The sequence below is a fragment of the Stegodyphus dumicola genome, chromosome X2, assembly GCF_044657685.1.
Source record: "Stegodyphus dumicola isolate Sdum_Otavi_A_Nest chromosome X2, ASM4465768v1".
Classification (NCBI taxonomy): Eukaryota; Metazoa; Arthropoda; class Arachnida; order Araneae; family Eresidae; genus Stegodyphus; species Stegodyphus dumicola.
In genome coordinates this window covers 107,014,219-107,031,096 of record NC_140781.1, presented here as the reverse complement: position 1 = coordinate 107,031,096, position 16,878 = coordinate 107,014,219, and the positions used below count along the sequence as shown (strand labels likewise).

Genomic DNA, 16,878 nt, shown 5'->3' with positions numbered 1-16,878 from the left:
AAGGTAAATTTGCGCCCCTATCTATCTCTCTCTATATATCTCTCTCTATATATATATCAAAATAACTATATTTATATTAAACAAAAGTAAATGTATTAAAAAGGCACGGTGGCGTAGTGGCTAGCGCGTCTCTCAGCAGCACCACAGGTCCGGGGTTCGAATCCAGGGCTGGGCAAGGTCGACTCAGCCTTTCATCCCTCGATTTCCATCTCTTGAGTCGATAAAATGAGTACCAAGTTAGCTTGGGGACTAAACACGGGTCCTGCGACAAGCTGACTACTTTTCAGGGCATATGCTTACGCACCCCGGGGCCCACGGTCAAGAAAGCAGATTTCGGGGCACTGCAGGCCTTGGCCCATTAGGGCTGTTTGCGCCCCTGGGTTTAAATGCATTAAATCAAAATATCATAAATATTATAGCATAATTATACCATAATTCTTAAAGTACTTTTTAATCGTTTTTAATAAAGTCATAAAAATAAAACAGCCAATTATTTATAACTTTCAAAAGGAAATGTTTAAAAATTCTTTTTTGATAAATAAAAAATAACATGGAAATGCACATTGCATTAATTTCCAGATTTTTCTTGCAATTCTTCCTATTGTTTTATTAATTTAAGTTTGCTGAAGCTTTTTTCCCCTAATAATAACTGACAAATTTAAAAACATAATTAAAGGAATTTTCGAATTCTTATGGCGAGTTTGGCGCCCCTCCTAGTGATTCACCTGAGGCAAGTGCCTCACTTGCCTCACCCTTGTCCCGGCTCTGTTCACTGGCATTTCAGTATTTGCACGTAGCCAACTCGTAATATTATTTGCATTAATTAAAAAGTGAAAATGTTTGCAGTTTTATGCATTTTTACGATAACCAGATTACTACGAGTCTAAAGTAATAAAACGTCATGAGAATATTAATAACATATTTCTAAACTTTGAAAACTTATAAATTACTTTTGATAAAACTTTTTTGGTGTAACAAACATAACAAAATATTAATTAAAGACACTAGCAAATCACAGTATCAATGAAGGGCATTTAAGCGGGGAAAAACTCAAAGTCGACTTATTTTAATTTATTTATCAACTGACCATTCAATGCAAATAGAATATGACGTCAAAAATAGCAAATTTTAAATTTTGAAATTAAATATTTCGGTCAATTTTTGCGGCACGGGAGTCAAACTTTTTGTGTTTTATTTTTTATAGCGACTACAAAATTTTTCTGAATATAAGTATAGGGATAGGATGGAACGTATAATAAGTTAGACTTTGTAATGTTTACAAACTTGATTTCTTTAAATTTATTCAAATTTATGGCAAATCATAAGTATTTGTGCCATTTAAAGCATTTTTGTAATTGGAAGTATATGGTACTGCGACCAACGGTTGCACAAATATTTGCCTGTAAGAATTTCCGTGGACACGGTATGTAATTTAACTATCCGCAGCAATGACTGTGACGTGTGACCAGAATGTCGAGAAACGGAAGAGAATTGCAAGTCTCAAGTTCAAAAGTGAACTGAATAGCAGGATCAATAGAATTCATTGTTGAAAGAACTTTATTTAAATCATCTTTATTACCTTCAAACAGGGTAAAAGTATCGTCTACGTAGCGGAACCATGCCGGGAAGTTTAAAGTTTCAAACAATTTTGATTCATAATAATGCATGTAGATATCAGCCAGGATGGGACTGAGGGGGCTTCCCATGGCTAATCCCTCAGTTTGCTTGTAATATTTATTTTGGAAAACAAAATGTGTTTGTTTCAAACAGAGTTGAGTGAGAGAAATTAGCTCATCAATTTCGATGCAAGAGAAATGAAATTCGCGAAGTCTGGTTTCTAGACATCTTAATGCACCCTCCACTGGGACATTGGTGAATAATGATTTTACATCAAAAGAAACCATGAGTAAATTACTAGGAGAAATGTTTTTAACCTTTTTTACAAACTCTATTGAATTTTTTATGGTGTAAATGTTATTGTCTAATAGAGTGGAAAATCTAGAAACTAAATATTTAGCTAATGGATACGAGGCAGTACCTAAATTTGATACAATAGGGCGGAAAGGAATACCACTTTTATGAATTTTGGGAAGATCATATAATCTGGCACAATTCGCAACAGATGGGATAAGCGAATGTTTTAAGTTGCTTGAAATGATTTGCGAAGATTTGATCGCAGTTTTTATTTTGTATAAGTCCGAAGGTGAAGGATCTTTAGGGATCGGATTATATGGTCCTTCGTTTAAGAGTTTAGTGACACCATCGATGTAAGTGTTCTTATCCATGACGACTATCTGGCCACCTTTGTCGGCCTTTGAAATGATAATATCCGGGTTAGAATGAATTTCACGCATTGTAGCTCTTTCTCTCGCAGTTAGATTTGGTTTCAAAGGTTTATTATTGAATTTCACATTATGAGCGATAAGATGCCTAATCATTTCTTTTTGTGAATCTGAAACTTTACTGAACTTGAAAGCTTTTTCGATAGGAGCCAAAATCTTTGGAATCGAGGGTTTACAGGTTTGTGAGAAGTTAAAATTATATTTTAGAATTCTCTCTTGTTCTTCTGAAAGACTAACATTAGAAATATTAACTATTGGCTTGATGTTTACAATGGGAAGATTTTTTGAACTACTTGAACTGGAAGACTGTAAAAGAAGTTTTTCGAATTTAACTGCAAGGGTGTTTTTATGACGGTTAACTGCATTCTCCGTTCTAGACCAAGACTTTTGTTCAAGAGCAGTGAATTTTGGATATGATTTAGCGAGTTCCAGATGAAGCTTATAGAGTTCATGTTCAATTTTGGACAATTGTTGACGTGTATCCCTTATCCAAAACCTTCGGACTTATCCAAAATAAAAACTGCGATCAAATCTTCGCAAATCATTTCAAGCAACTTAAAACATTCGCTTTTCCCATCTGTTGCGAATTGTGCCAGATTATATGCTCTTCCCAAAATTCATAAAAGTGGTATTCCTTTCCGCCCTATTGTATCAAATTTAGGTACTGCCTCGTATCCATTAGCTAAATATTTAGTTTCTAGATTTTCCACTCTATTAGACAATAACATTTACACCATAAAAAATTCAATAGAGTTTGTAAATAAGGTTAAAAACATTTCTCCTAGTAATTTACTCATGGTTTCTTTTGATGTAAAATCATTATTCACCAATGTCCCAGTGGAGGGTGCATTAAGATGTCTAGAAACCAGACTTCGCGAATTTCATTTCTCTTGCATCGAAATTGATGAGCTAATTTCTCTCACTCAACTCTGTTTGAAACAAACACATTTTGTTTTCCAAAATAAATATTACAAGCAAACTGAGGGATTAGCCATGGGAAGCCCCCTCAGTCCCATCCTGGCTGATATCTACATGCATTATTATGAATCAAAATTGTTTGAAACTTTAAACTTCCCGGCATGGTTCCGCTACGTAGACGATACTTTTACCCTGTTTGAAGGTAATAAAGATGATTTAAATAAAGTTCTTTCAACAATGAATTCTATTGATCCTGCTATTCAGTTCACTTTTGAACTTGAGACTTGCAATTCTCTTCCGTTTCTCGACATTCTGGTCACACGTAACACATCCAACTTCAGTACTACGGTTTACCGTAAACCTTCATCGGTTTGCCTTCCACCACACTTTAAATCATGTCATCCGACTAAACAAAAGTTAGCTTCATTTTATTCCTATGTTTTCCGTGCTCTTCAAGTTTGCTCCTCCAAACTAGCCTTTGATGAAGAACTAAATTATTTAAAAGCAATAGCTATTGACAGGGGCTTTTCACCCAACATTATTAATCAAGCAGTTAAAAAATTTTCATCTCAACACACTAAAAGCCACACTCTTATTTTAGGAGATTATAAAAATTCTATTGTCATTCCCTTCTTTCCATCAATTAGCTATAAAGTTGCACATATTTTGCAGAAATTTAACTTTCGGGTTGTTTATTCTCCCATCAATAAAATTCCAACTTCTATACTCAAGGACCCCATTCCGGATATGAATTCCTGGGGTATTTATAGGATTCCTTGCCAGTGTGGTTTAATTTACATTGGCCAAACTAAGAGAGCCTTAAAATTTCGCGTCAAAGAACATGAGGCATATGTTAGAAAAAAGGAAACACAGAAGTCTTCTGTTGCTCAACATTGTTGGTCCGAAAATCACACTTTCAATTTTTCTGCTGCCAAAATTATTCAAAAAACATCTTCCATTGGAGAACTGGATTTTCTAGAGGCATTTCACATTCATAAAAATCTTTCTGTTCTAGTTAACGATCCTAATTCCAATCCAAATTTGCCTTCGGCTTTTAGAGAAATTATGTTTTAGTTCTGGTTTCGCCAACAGATGGGGCCACTTGCTTATTCTTGTCCAGGCTTTCTTATCTTATCTAATCATTATTTCCTATCTTGTTCATTTGCGGTTTTGCAGCTGAAGATGATGGTTCGGTAAAACCATCGAAACTAGTCCTGTGAAAATTTTGTAAATATAACGCTGATTTTTGTTGTTTGACTTCTGAATTAGTAATATCTTATAATTTTTTTTATCTCAGGAAGTTTTTAAAATGGCTATATCAAATAACAAAGATATATTTCATGTATATTTCCTTAGGCTTAGCGAGCTTGCAAAACACCCAGGAGAGACAGCAAAACACCGTCCTTACTTACTTATTTCACCTCCATTTTCTGTTGATTTTCTCTCTTGAAAATCGAGAGGGGGAAATACACGTTGCTTATTATTTCTGAGGAGATAACGTAAATGATAAACATAACGCATTAAATAAATATGGCACACATAAAGACGCAGTAATATTATTAGGTTACAAGTTGTAGAGACATTAGGTAATTTTTAGAAAAGCCGGAGAGATGAAAATTTAGTATTCCAGCAGGGAGTATTCCAGCCGCGGCGCAGGCACTGGGATTTGTGCGTAAATATATGTGGGGACTACTTTGGAGATAATGAAGATCAGACTGAACACTGAGGTAACGTTTAAAAATTCGTTTGTCTACTCTAGTTTCATTATTATCAACTTAATAAATATCAAACTTACATTTATAAAGTGATGTATATGTTACCGCCTATGTATGAAATGCCGGCACTCTATAGAATACCTAAGCATTTTATCGAGTGCCGGGCATTTTTAGGCAAAGTATGAAATATGAGAATTGTTATATACTTAGCCTAGGTATTGTATATAAAACTTAGGTATTCTGCAGAATGACAAATGCTATTTAGGAAACGTATGAAAAAAAGGTCGTGATAAGGCTTGCATTCCTCAAATTTGAAACACTTGCATTTATCAAAAATGCAGATGTTATTTTGAAAAAATAATGAACGAGTGCCTTTTTTTTCCCAAAATGCGTAAAGAAAAATGAAAGCTATCCAAAACAAAATAATTTATCCCCTTCTTACTAAAGAAAACAATACATAAAAATGTATGAAGTATATGGAATTGTGGAATGGGTGTATCAAATGTATAGATTATTTATGAATGTATTAAATGTATGGATATTCGAAATGAATCGGAGATGTGCTTCATACTTTGCCGATTAGTTATTTGGCATTCTATGAGCGAAAAGGAACGAAATGTTAATCCTTTCATATACTGCCAGCCAGTTTTCGGCATTCTATAGAACGCCTAGATATTCTATAGAATGCTGGCTTTCATATATTGCCGATAGTATATATGTAAATAGCTTAATACCATTGAAACAAGGGAATAAACTTTCAAGCAGAAAGGAAATATCAATGAATAAATATAAAAGAGTACCTTAATTACATGAAAAACAGTATTTAAGTACTGAATTGTGGACTGCAGTATTTCTTATCGTTGGTAACATATGCCCTCTCTCACTAGATGTACCTTACTTAAAACGAAGAAAATTGTTTTTTACTTTAAATCGCAGAAATTTTTTTTTCTGTTAAATCCAACACTGTAAACTGTAAGCGAATTATTAAATTTTTACAACTGTTTGCTACCTAAAGAAGGAACTGGTGTGAGAAATTTAATTTTAGAGGGAGAAGTATGATCAGTTGACATCATGCAAAGGTTTGGATTTAGACTGTGGCTTGAACACAGGACTTCCTCATCCGCGAATAATTCCGTTACAGAAGGCGGTAGTCCCCTTTTCTTAGTGATATTTAACTATTTGTTGATTAGTAGCTACCTCATATTTTACAAATAAACTGAATTTTTATTTAAATTGAGGAAAGTCATAATGTAACTCAACGTCAGATGCCGCACTGTTTGGTGGTACATTTTATTCAAGGGTCGAAGTGGGAGTCGATGATCAACGAGTTGATTCCTTCTTAACTAATCATAGAGTTTTTACTCATTTCTTAATTAATGCCTAACTGCATATTTTAAAACTCCTCTACCTGAGACATTGTAACAGAAAGTATCTCTGTAAATATCACGAAAGTTGGAATGATAATTTCTATTTTTTGAGTTATTTATCCATGCACACCACTAAACAAGCGATATTTCGTTTGTTACTTTGCTAAGTTTTCCATCGTTATAAACATGATGTTTCAAATGAAGATTTAGTACCACGTTTAGAAAGATGCTGTTTTGGATTTTACATCCATTTGAGTAGAATATATTGAAAACTGAATTATCTTGCAGAGAGATATGATTGAAATGGAGGAAAATCTTAGAGCTAAAATTTATTTGCACGATCTAAATGACGTAAAATAATTCAGAACAGTGCATGTATTCGAAAGGATTACACAAACCGTAAGTAAGCAGAAAAAGTTGGCTACTTTTTTCGCAGACCTCATCCAACTTAAGCAGGTTTGAATCATGTTAGTACTTTACTCATTAAATCTTAATCTAAATTATAAGGTATTTCTCCCGCTTTCCAAGCGTCCTTCGTGGTGTAATGGCTTTCCAAGCGTCCTTCGGGGTGTAGTGGTTCTGCACGCTGGGCCGGTATTCCAGAGGTCCGTGGTTCGATTCCCGGCGAAAGTTTTCATTTTGGCTGCTTCCAAAAAATATCCTAATGTCTCTACAGTGGCGCCCGAACTAAAAAAGGGTTGTGGATGATGATTCTCCCCACCCAGGATTTGACGACTAGGTACCCTAAAACCCTAGTCGCCCTTTAAAAAGGGGAGTATATAAAGTATTTCTCCCGATTTCCAAGCGTCCTTCGTGGTGTAGTGGTTCTGCACGCTGCGCCGGTATTCCAGAGGTCGTGGTTCGATTCCCGGTGAAGGCGTTGTTAATTTTTCATCTTGGCTGCTTCCAAAAAAATATCCTAATGTCTCTACAAAATAATTTGAATTTAGGGACTGTGAAGAACACAGAATTAATCTCACATAGATTTTATTCACAGAGAGATTATGACATACCTTTCATGTTCAGTCTCATTAGGGTTTATGTTTGTATGAAATAATAATTAAATACAAGATATTTGTTCTTTATATTATTATTAGTAATTATCCTTCGCTACAAGATATTCATAATGTGCCTACATAAGCGTAAATTGCACTGAATTTCTTCTGTTTTGCTATAAAATGTTGATTTTATTAAATTTTATTTATCTGCATTAGAATTTGGCTTTTATAGTAGAAAGTCTATGAAGAAAAATTATTAATGAAGTATTCGGAAGAAAATGACAGATTGCAGTCATTGGAATAAAAATTTATTCAGTGTTCGAATTACTTTTAATCCATAAGTTTCTCTTATTGACGAATCCTAAGTAAACTTAACAAGTCCAGATTTGCTATTCATAGACCTTGGATAATGTATTTATTATTGTATGTTAATTGAACAGTGAATTTACATAGTTTTAAGAATATTACGAACCAGAAATATTTTTGGTAAATTTGAGATTATGGACTACTTTTAATAAAATCTGAATATTACATGGAGGAAACAAAGAAAAGAAAGAAAGAACAAGAACCAAAATTTGCTTGCTGCCTACTACTTCACAGCAATACAATTTGGTACTTTTAAAATCATATAGCATATAAGAACATCACAAATAAAAATACTTTCATAAAAATCTCACAGGTAGTGAAAACGGCGAAGTTTCGAGACATGGTTTCATATGCTGAGTGCTTGAATTGAGTTCCGAAAATGTGTAAATTGATTATACATAAATTTGAAGGTATTGTAAAGAAACCAATATAATTTACACTGTACAACCAGCTGCTATCCATGTGCCTTAAATTAATGATATTTTTGAATTATATTAATGCGAATTATGAAACTGATAAAAAATGATGATACGCTGGAAAAGCAATTTAAGTTTGAAAACAATATGAAATCATATAGACAGTAATTTTTAGATTCCTGAAGACCAAAGAAAGGAAAATTGCAGTTAATACTCATAAATTTAAAAAAAAAAGGCCACCGATTTTTTAGTAAATGTATTTGTATAATCTAAAATTTATTATGCAAATTTTAAGATTTTTTTGTTTGTATAGGTAAGCAATATGTTTGACAGTAAGTAAAGTCAAACTTGAAACAAAGTAAGTACGTAACAATTTTAATTTTGCAACTTTATATTTTTAAATAAAAGAAATTAAAACTTCACTTGATTAAGTTATACATATAATTTCAAAGAAGTTACATAAAGAAAGTAAAACTTCAGCAAGCATTACATTTAACAGCTTTGTATACTAACACAGCTCATTTACAATTTAAATCTGTTGCAATTTAAGTACAAAAACTATTCTTTGCAGCTCTCCTGTTCTGCAGCAAATGTGACGTAACACCTCACTTGATATTAAACAAAGAAAAATACAACACACACAGGCATGAATCTGTAAATGCTAGCTTTCGGACATTTATATTAAGAAAAATATTTTTTCTCCATTTCATAAAACAAATACGAAAATAAATAAATAAAATTTACATTAAAATCGTGCAGTTTAATATAGAATCAACATTAAACATTCAACAAATAACATTTTTTATTTATAAATACAAAAGAATATGAGGAAAACGAAAAAAATTTATATGTACTATGTTTATATTTACCTTGTTTGTGTTAGTCAGTCATGGTCAGGCAACCCTTGAACGGACACAGTATCACGGTAGTTGAAAAGAATGTTGGTTTTTAAGAGAGCCACTCATCAGAATAACAAGTTTGCTAACCAGAGCAGGTGAATGCAGCGACATCTTGCGTAACGAACAAGAATTGTTATCAGAACATGATCTTCAAATCAGTTACCTTCATCTCCATCTTCCTGATTGCAGTTGGTGCTTTTATCTTCCTTAAAGCTGCTCTCAGCGTTTAATAAAAACAATTTTTTGGGAAGCAAATTTATTTGAGAATTAAGTTTAGAATTTCTTTGGTTGATAAGAAAAGAAATATATATATACTTTTTAATTCGATTAGTTTTGATATTGTGTTAAACCTCTTATACACGGTAGCAATTATTATATTATAGAGGAATTGCCTTACTTTTATTCCAATTTACTATTTAATTTAGATGCTTTAGGTTTATTCTACTTATACTATTCTTGAGTTTTATTTTGACTTATTTCATCCTTTGTTTAAAGTATAAACTTGTATATATATATATATATGAATGTGTGTGGGTGTGAGTGTATTAATTAAATACAAATTAATCAAATAGAACATCTAAAAAAATTTATACACTGATAGCTAGACAAGAGACAAATTTTTTACACTCGGCCCCTTCAAGCATTTCTTAACTTTTATCGACCCCTCTAATTACTATGACAGGGCAAGAAAAAACTACTAATATGACATATTGTTTATAGCGCAGGGCTTTTTTTAAGTAACGCCATCGTAATCTTGAAAAATTTACGTATTCAACATTTGTCAAAAATTATGAAAATGCTCTCTGAATTATAAATACCAGTTTTATGGAATTCGGAAAAAAATATTCCGACCCAACTAAAAAACTTGTCCGCTACTGTATTAAATTAAAATAATGATTTAATGAAAAAGACTCCCATCGGAAGAAATCTCTTATGCTACTTTAACTTCTTTTCCATCACATATTAAGAAAATACACTGAATCAAAAAACTGTGACACCATTACAGTATATTAACCCTGAATAAACTCCTTCAGAGTAAGGGGTTTAATTTTATAACATCATTACCTTGACTTCGTTTCGATTCCCTCTGAATTGCATATCCACCCTGAGAGGGCTATATCAACCTCTTTGGAGATTTTTGACTTGGACCAGATATTCCCAACCATTTTAAAAGAATGGTTTTCTTCATTTCCCCCTTACATTTTTCTCTATAATAGACAGCATACAACATAATCATAATGCAAATAATTTCACGTAAATAAAGGGTAACAATTAGACTAAGAATATGAACAAAAATTTTGAAGAAAAGTGCTTTTTAGATTTATATTTTATTATTTTTTGTACTATTATTATTTTTTAATTTCACAACTATAAAGAAGTTTTCAGAAACAAAATCCTAGATTCTATTTGCACAAAAGTTCGATTTTAATTAATGCAATGGCTTCTTTGATGTATTGATGCAATTTTTGAGTAACTGCAAAATTTTCAGTAACGCGAAGGGTAATTCTTTGCAGTTGAGCCAGCGTACCGCCGTGTGAAGAAGGAAATTTAAGTAAATTTCATCACTATTTTCACACAATTGAGCAAAAAATGATCATTGAATCCTTTGATAATATAAAGCTATCACATAAACCTTGGTATTGATATTAGCTTGATAGTATTTATTGTTTTTATGCATAGCTTTAAAACATCAAACTAATCCTGACTATTTTTAGTAACTACAGGGTGGGCCAAGTAAGACCTACCAATGTTAAACACAAATAACTTTTTTATTTTTTGATATAATTATTTTTTTCTTTTTATAGGTTATAATTGAATTCTTGGAAATTCATTATGGAACCATACAGTTGTAGGATTCTCCACTGTGTAACTCTAAGTTACCGTTGAAAGTGAAGAATCTTAAGAACTTATAAGCGAATAATCGCTTGAGTTCGTGTGACAGGAAACAACAAGACAGAAGGGTAAAATAACCCTTTACTATTCCAATCAAGGTTTAACAGAACTCCGTCTTGGAGTTGTACAATAAAGCCGACACTTGGGCTTCAACTTAAGAGACTAAGGATTAAACTAAACTAATTTTAACTAAAGGAGATATAGCCGAAGCTATCAAAGTTCTAACAGAGTTGGCCCCTTAATGCTAATTGACTGCGAAGCTATCAAGGGCCTAAAGTACGGCCGAGCTTACGAGAGAGTAGCCTAAAAAGGCGGACGCGTGCAGCCAGAATATCTGGTATCTCTCTCACTAAGACTGTAGAACTTTGCGGTTAAATACCGCTCTTCCTCATTAGCATTCAGACGTGATTCTAAAACTACGTTCTGGCCGGAAGTGGTAAGCTTAAGAATCGATAGGAAAATTAAGAATCGATAGGAAAGGAAGTTTAATTCAAAATTTATCTGTTAATAAAATTAACATAATCCTTACACAGTACAAAACAACGCGTTAAAATTATCGAGTTTTTCTATTCTTGCCAACGATCAATTGTTATGACGCAGCGTAAATATCAGCAATCTTTTAATTATGACCAATAGAGTTATCGGCTCATATTTCTTCGAGAATGAGGCTGGAACGCCGGAAATGATTTCCGGAGTTTCTTACAGAACAATGGTTGAAAACTTTTTGCGTCCAATCGCGGAGCAGAATCCTCTTTTTTATGGAGATATTTAAAAGACAAAGTGTATGTTAATATACTAGAGAATTCTAGACAGCTGAAGCAAAATGTTTGAGACGAAATACTGTACCTTCAACCAGAAACATTACGTGGTGTAATGGAAAACGCGTTAAAAAGAGCCAATCTCTGTATCGAGAAAAATGGTGGACATTTGTCTGATGTAATATTTCATACATAATTTACATAAAATATATTTAATGTATAAAAAAGTTAATCAAAATAAATTATTATTGCAAGAGTTATCGGTGTTTAACATTAGTACGTCTTATTTGGCCCACCCTGTATTTGTTGCTTATATATATATATATATATATATAAATGAACAGTCCGAATATTAGGTATCTTATTTTTGAGATAACACTAAAATGCTTCGATATTTTCAAACCATTATTGGAGCAACATCACAAGAAGCTGCATTAATGTTGGACTGTGGAATGCCAAACTACTGGAAAATGTTTCCGAAGCAATGAACCAAACTACTAGAAAATGTTTTGAAAACAATGAAATATATCTTCTCCTTTTGCTCGTGTTTGGAGAGGATTGGAGGAAAACTCCTCTATTCTTTTATATTCAATAAACAATTAACTATGGTTTATGTGAGGACAATTTTATTAGTAATTTTTTTGTATTCAGCTATATTTTGATTATGACAATTAATCGACTGTTGGTACATATACCTCCAGCTCTAGACCTCCAGTTGACCTGTTCATCATTATTGACTCCCTTCAAAATTTCATAGCCCTCCCCCCAGTAAGTCAGGAGCGCTCCTTTAGGAGCCCCAGAGTTAGACCGAAGTTCAAATTTAAAGAAGGCGCTTTAGACGAAGTCCAGTATGTAGGTGAGTGCACTGTAATTAATATACGCAATATATGCCAGGCAAAGCAGGCATACATTAAATATGGACTTGGATAATTCTAAATGAAATAAAGATTATCTGTCATTCAATTCAAACAGTAGAGTTCCAGCCTTTATTTCTTTTCTCTCTTATTATTTCTCTTAATCAATAATTAGAGACTACTAATTATCATTCTAAATTTTGGCAAATACATTTAAGCAAATTGATAAGAGAATGTCTTTAATTTTCTAAATTTTCACAATGGGACCAAACAAAACTTTATGAAAGATTCTGCTTAGAAATTGCAACTAAAGTTTTACAAATAAAAATTTAGTATTAGGCAAGCAAAATATTTCCCAATGATTTTACACAGAAATAAATTATAACCTGAAAAATATACCCGCAAATACATTTTATATTTGGAAAGGAAAAAATATTAAGGAATTTCAGAGAGCTGCCAATGCATTTCAACAGCATTCGAACAGCTAATTCTCGATTACTATTAATTTCTTTAATTTCCCTCATAAACAATATTTAATATATAATTTTTTCTCATTTTTAAACTTTTTAAATGTATCTCTCTCTGCTTATTCTCATAAATCACCTTTACATCAGTAACGTTCTTTACTTGTAACCATAAACTCATCCGACTGAGTAAGTATAATTAGAGATAATCCGTCAGAGAAGAAATTACTTAATTTAAAAGCGTTGAAAATTGATAACTGTAGATATTTAAGTCATAAAACCAAGCGTGTAATATCATATCCCGAAAGAAAAAAAAAATAAAGTCTTGAATTAAATGGAAAAGAAAGAAAAATAAATCCCTCTTTCTTATCTTAAGAAGGATAAAAATAAATTATAAATTGAGCAGTTTTATTCTTTATTTTACATTGTTTATTATGAGTTTTTAATTAAAAAATATAGCAGATGCAATGTTTTTAGAGTATAGTCAGTTTTACTGGAGCTTAGGCGGCACTATATTTATGTGCGGCAATATGTAAAGTTTATGTGCCTTGATTCGAAGTTATAGTTTAGCTAAGCATATTAGTAAATTCACAACCAAATATAGTAAATGAAGATAATCTTAGTGTGATTAGCGGACTGATTAACTAGTATTAAAAGCATGTTCCAGCAGCGGATAAGTACTCAATTCACTTTTTATGAAAGGTATGCAATGTGTGGCTAAGCTGAGCTAGGATGTTCTACAGAAGTGTATCACTGAAAGGCATTACAGGGCGGAAATTCAACCTTGAATTATTCCAATTTATTTTTTAACAGACATTTCAAGGCAAGCCAAAGGAAGATGTAAAAACTCCTAGATTTCAAATTAAGTATTGCTTTTAATGTTAATATCCGTTTATACTTTGTTGAGCAAGTTTGTGAATTAAACTGAAGATAAGAACGCGTTGCTGCAGTATGTAAACATAAAACTGAATCGGTGATCAGAAGGAAGGTGTTGCTTTGGATTGTTTAGACATTACCTATACAGGATACTGACGCACTAGAGAAATAGAAGTGTAGGCCCGTCTTAGAATTGGCTGCGTAAGCAGAGAAAACCTTTTTTATGATGTTAATTTGTTCAATCAAGACCATATTGAAAACTTGTGACCCTGATAATCCCTTCTTTCTCTTTACGCGTTTTCAGGTATATTATAACGTTGCTTGCGTAAGGGTTCGTAACAGATTGAATGCATAAGTCTGATAAAAAGTTAATAAAATTTATTCTTATCACAAGACATATAACAAAACACTGGAATTCTCCTCAGAGATATTCTTACAAGTGTACACAATATCAGGCACTAATAATCAGTAGAACGCAAATACGTTAAACAGAACTCAATACCACCAACAGCTATACTTTAAACTACTAAAACGTTAAAATACAAATCAATTCAAAGAGGAAGCTAATTCTGTTCGAGCGGAACTAAAACAAATCGCTGTAACAGTAACTAGGAAACTGAGCTGAGGTGTCTCTCTCCGGCTTTTTAAAAATTTCAATCGGTCGCGAGAGATTTCTAGTAATTTCTTTGCTTCTCGAGATTTCTGTAAAGGAGAAGAGTAGAATTACGGTTACAGCTAACACAGTAGTTCATTACATTTGCTCAAACTAAATATAAATTACAGAGATAAACTTTTATTCAATGTTAAATGCACGTGCTCTTATATTTTCCCTTTTTCGGCTTAGTTTTCTCTTAAAATTTATAACCTGCTGCATTGCACGGGGAAATAAAACAGTTTTAATTATAATTATGTTAACATTAGGTATCTAAATACAAAATTCCTAACAATAATAAGAAAGCGATACGAAAAAGAAAAAAAAAGCCTGCTTTTGTGGCATTAGAGCACAGCAAAGCTTTCAACATTGGACTCGTATTATCATTATGTAACTTAAATGTCACACATATAAATTTGTGTTTTCCTGTGGGTAATCTGAATTTTTATGGAAATTACACTGCTCCAGAAATTTAAAATTTATACTTCTATGTCTTTTATAAAATTAAGCAGTGTGACTGAACTACGTATAGTAAAATGCCTAAATTTTATCTTATTATCTAAAATTTTGGCTATGTTAATGTTTTATTCAAAGTGACGCATGCGTAAGAAAGTGTTAATCTCCGATATTTATGCAAATGAGCAAACCGTTTACCTTTATGGTGAATTATCTCTTTTTTGGGCCGTGGGCTACACATACTAATTTTTTATGCTTCATAACCTTAACTATTCAACCAACAAAAAATAGTTACGATTATGATAATTAACCATTTTGGGCCTTGGGTTACACAGACTAACTTTTAAGCATTAGAACCGTATCTATTCAACCAACAAGGGGCAGGAAAACAAATTGACAGGGTCTGCCACTTCCTGCTCCGAATTAAGTAGCAACGTTTTGAATCTCCATAGTAAACTAAATTTCTTAAACATTATTTAAAAGTCTTAACACGTGAAACATATATCCAGGTTTCCCAGCTCAAAGAGAAATGTAATTAATGAGTTCCAAAACTCTCGTATCTATATGCCAGGAATAATGATCAGGAATGTAGAAATATAAACTTTCATTAATATTTGAAAATAATCAAGCGTATCAAGCTGGAAGATGAGTATTTATTTTTTTTAATTTAGTATATACTTTAAATTTTTATAATTTTCGTATAATTTAGTTGATGATTAGCAGAAATGAAGTGCTGTATAAACGTTATAAGGTATTTCCCCCATCCTTCCGGCCTGCCTTCGTAGTGTAACGGTAGCACTCTCGCCTCGTATTTGAGTGGTCTAGGTTCAAGTCCCATCGAAGGCATTACACATTTTTTCCCATTTTCTGATTCACAAATAACGTAATGACTCTATGAATGGCGTCTGAACTAAAAGGTGGGGGACATTAATTCATCACCACTAGGATTAGGTGACTGGGACCCCTAAATCCCAGTCGCAATTTAAAAGTAGGAGTTTATAAGGTATTTTGTGTCTCCTTCCAGCAAGCCTTCGTGGTGTAACGGTAGCACACTCGGCGCGTATTCGAGAGATCCTGGCTCAATACCCAGTGACAGCATCACACATTTTTCATATATGCTGCTTCAAAAATAACCTAATGACTCTACAAATGGCGTCCGAACTAAAAAGTAGTGGACAATAATTTATCACCACTAGGATTAGGTGATTGGGTCTCTTAATCCCCAGTCGCTCTCTAAAAGGGAGAGTTTTTAAAGTATTTTCTCCCTCCTTCTAGCATGCCTTCGTGGTGTAACGGTAGCACACTCAGCGCGTATTCGAGAGGTCCTGGTTCAAGACCGGGTGACGGCATTGCACATTTTTTCCCATTTGCTGTTTCAAAAATAACCTAATGAGTCTAACAATGAGTAATAAACAGAAATGAAATGCTTTGTAAATGTCTAATGTTTAAAAATTGCTCAAAGGAACTTATGGCATATTTGGTAATTTCTGAAAAAATTTTAAAATGGTCAAAATGGTTGTTAAAGGATAAAAGGTAGAAAAATATAAAGTTAGTTGTTTTCGGAGAGACTGGGGATACTTGATTACTAAGGATAGTTAATCCGTGAGGAAAAAAGTACGAAAACCAATTAGTAGAGTTTTGAAAACCTAGCAACACATGTAACGTCCTGCAAACCATCGTGACATCTATTTACAGAAACAGCCAAACGCGAAACTATTTTCAATCCTTTTAATTTATCATTACAAGTGATATTTTAAATGTGCATATTCAACTTTAGTAAAGTTTTTTATAATTTTAATCTTAAGGAATTTAATTGTCTATTATTTTAAAATATAGACTTTTGTTGTGCTAATATAGCTTCTATAACGATCTAGATTTGTTGTGCTAATATAACTTCTATAACA

At 32.7% G+C, this 16,878-nt stretch overlaps 1 long non-coding RNA gene across 1 annotated transcript in view; it reads left to right on the top strand.

Moving 5' to 3' along the window:
- Nucleotides 1–16,878, top strand: part of LOC118202871 (uncharacterized) — a 174,423-nt gene that overhangs the window by 123,938 nt on the left and 33,607 nt on the right. The gene's annotated exons all lie outside the window — the stretch shown is intronic.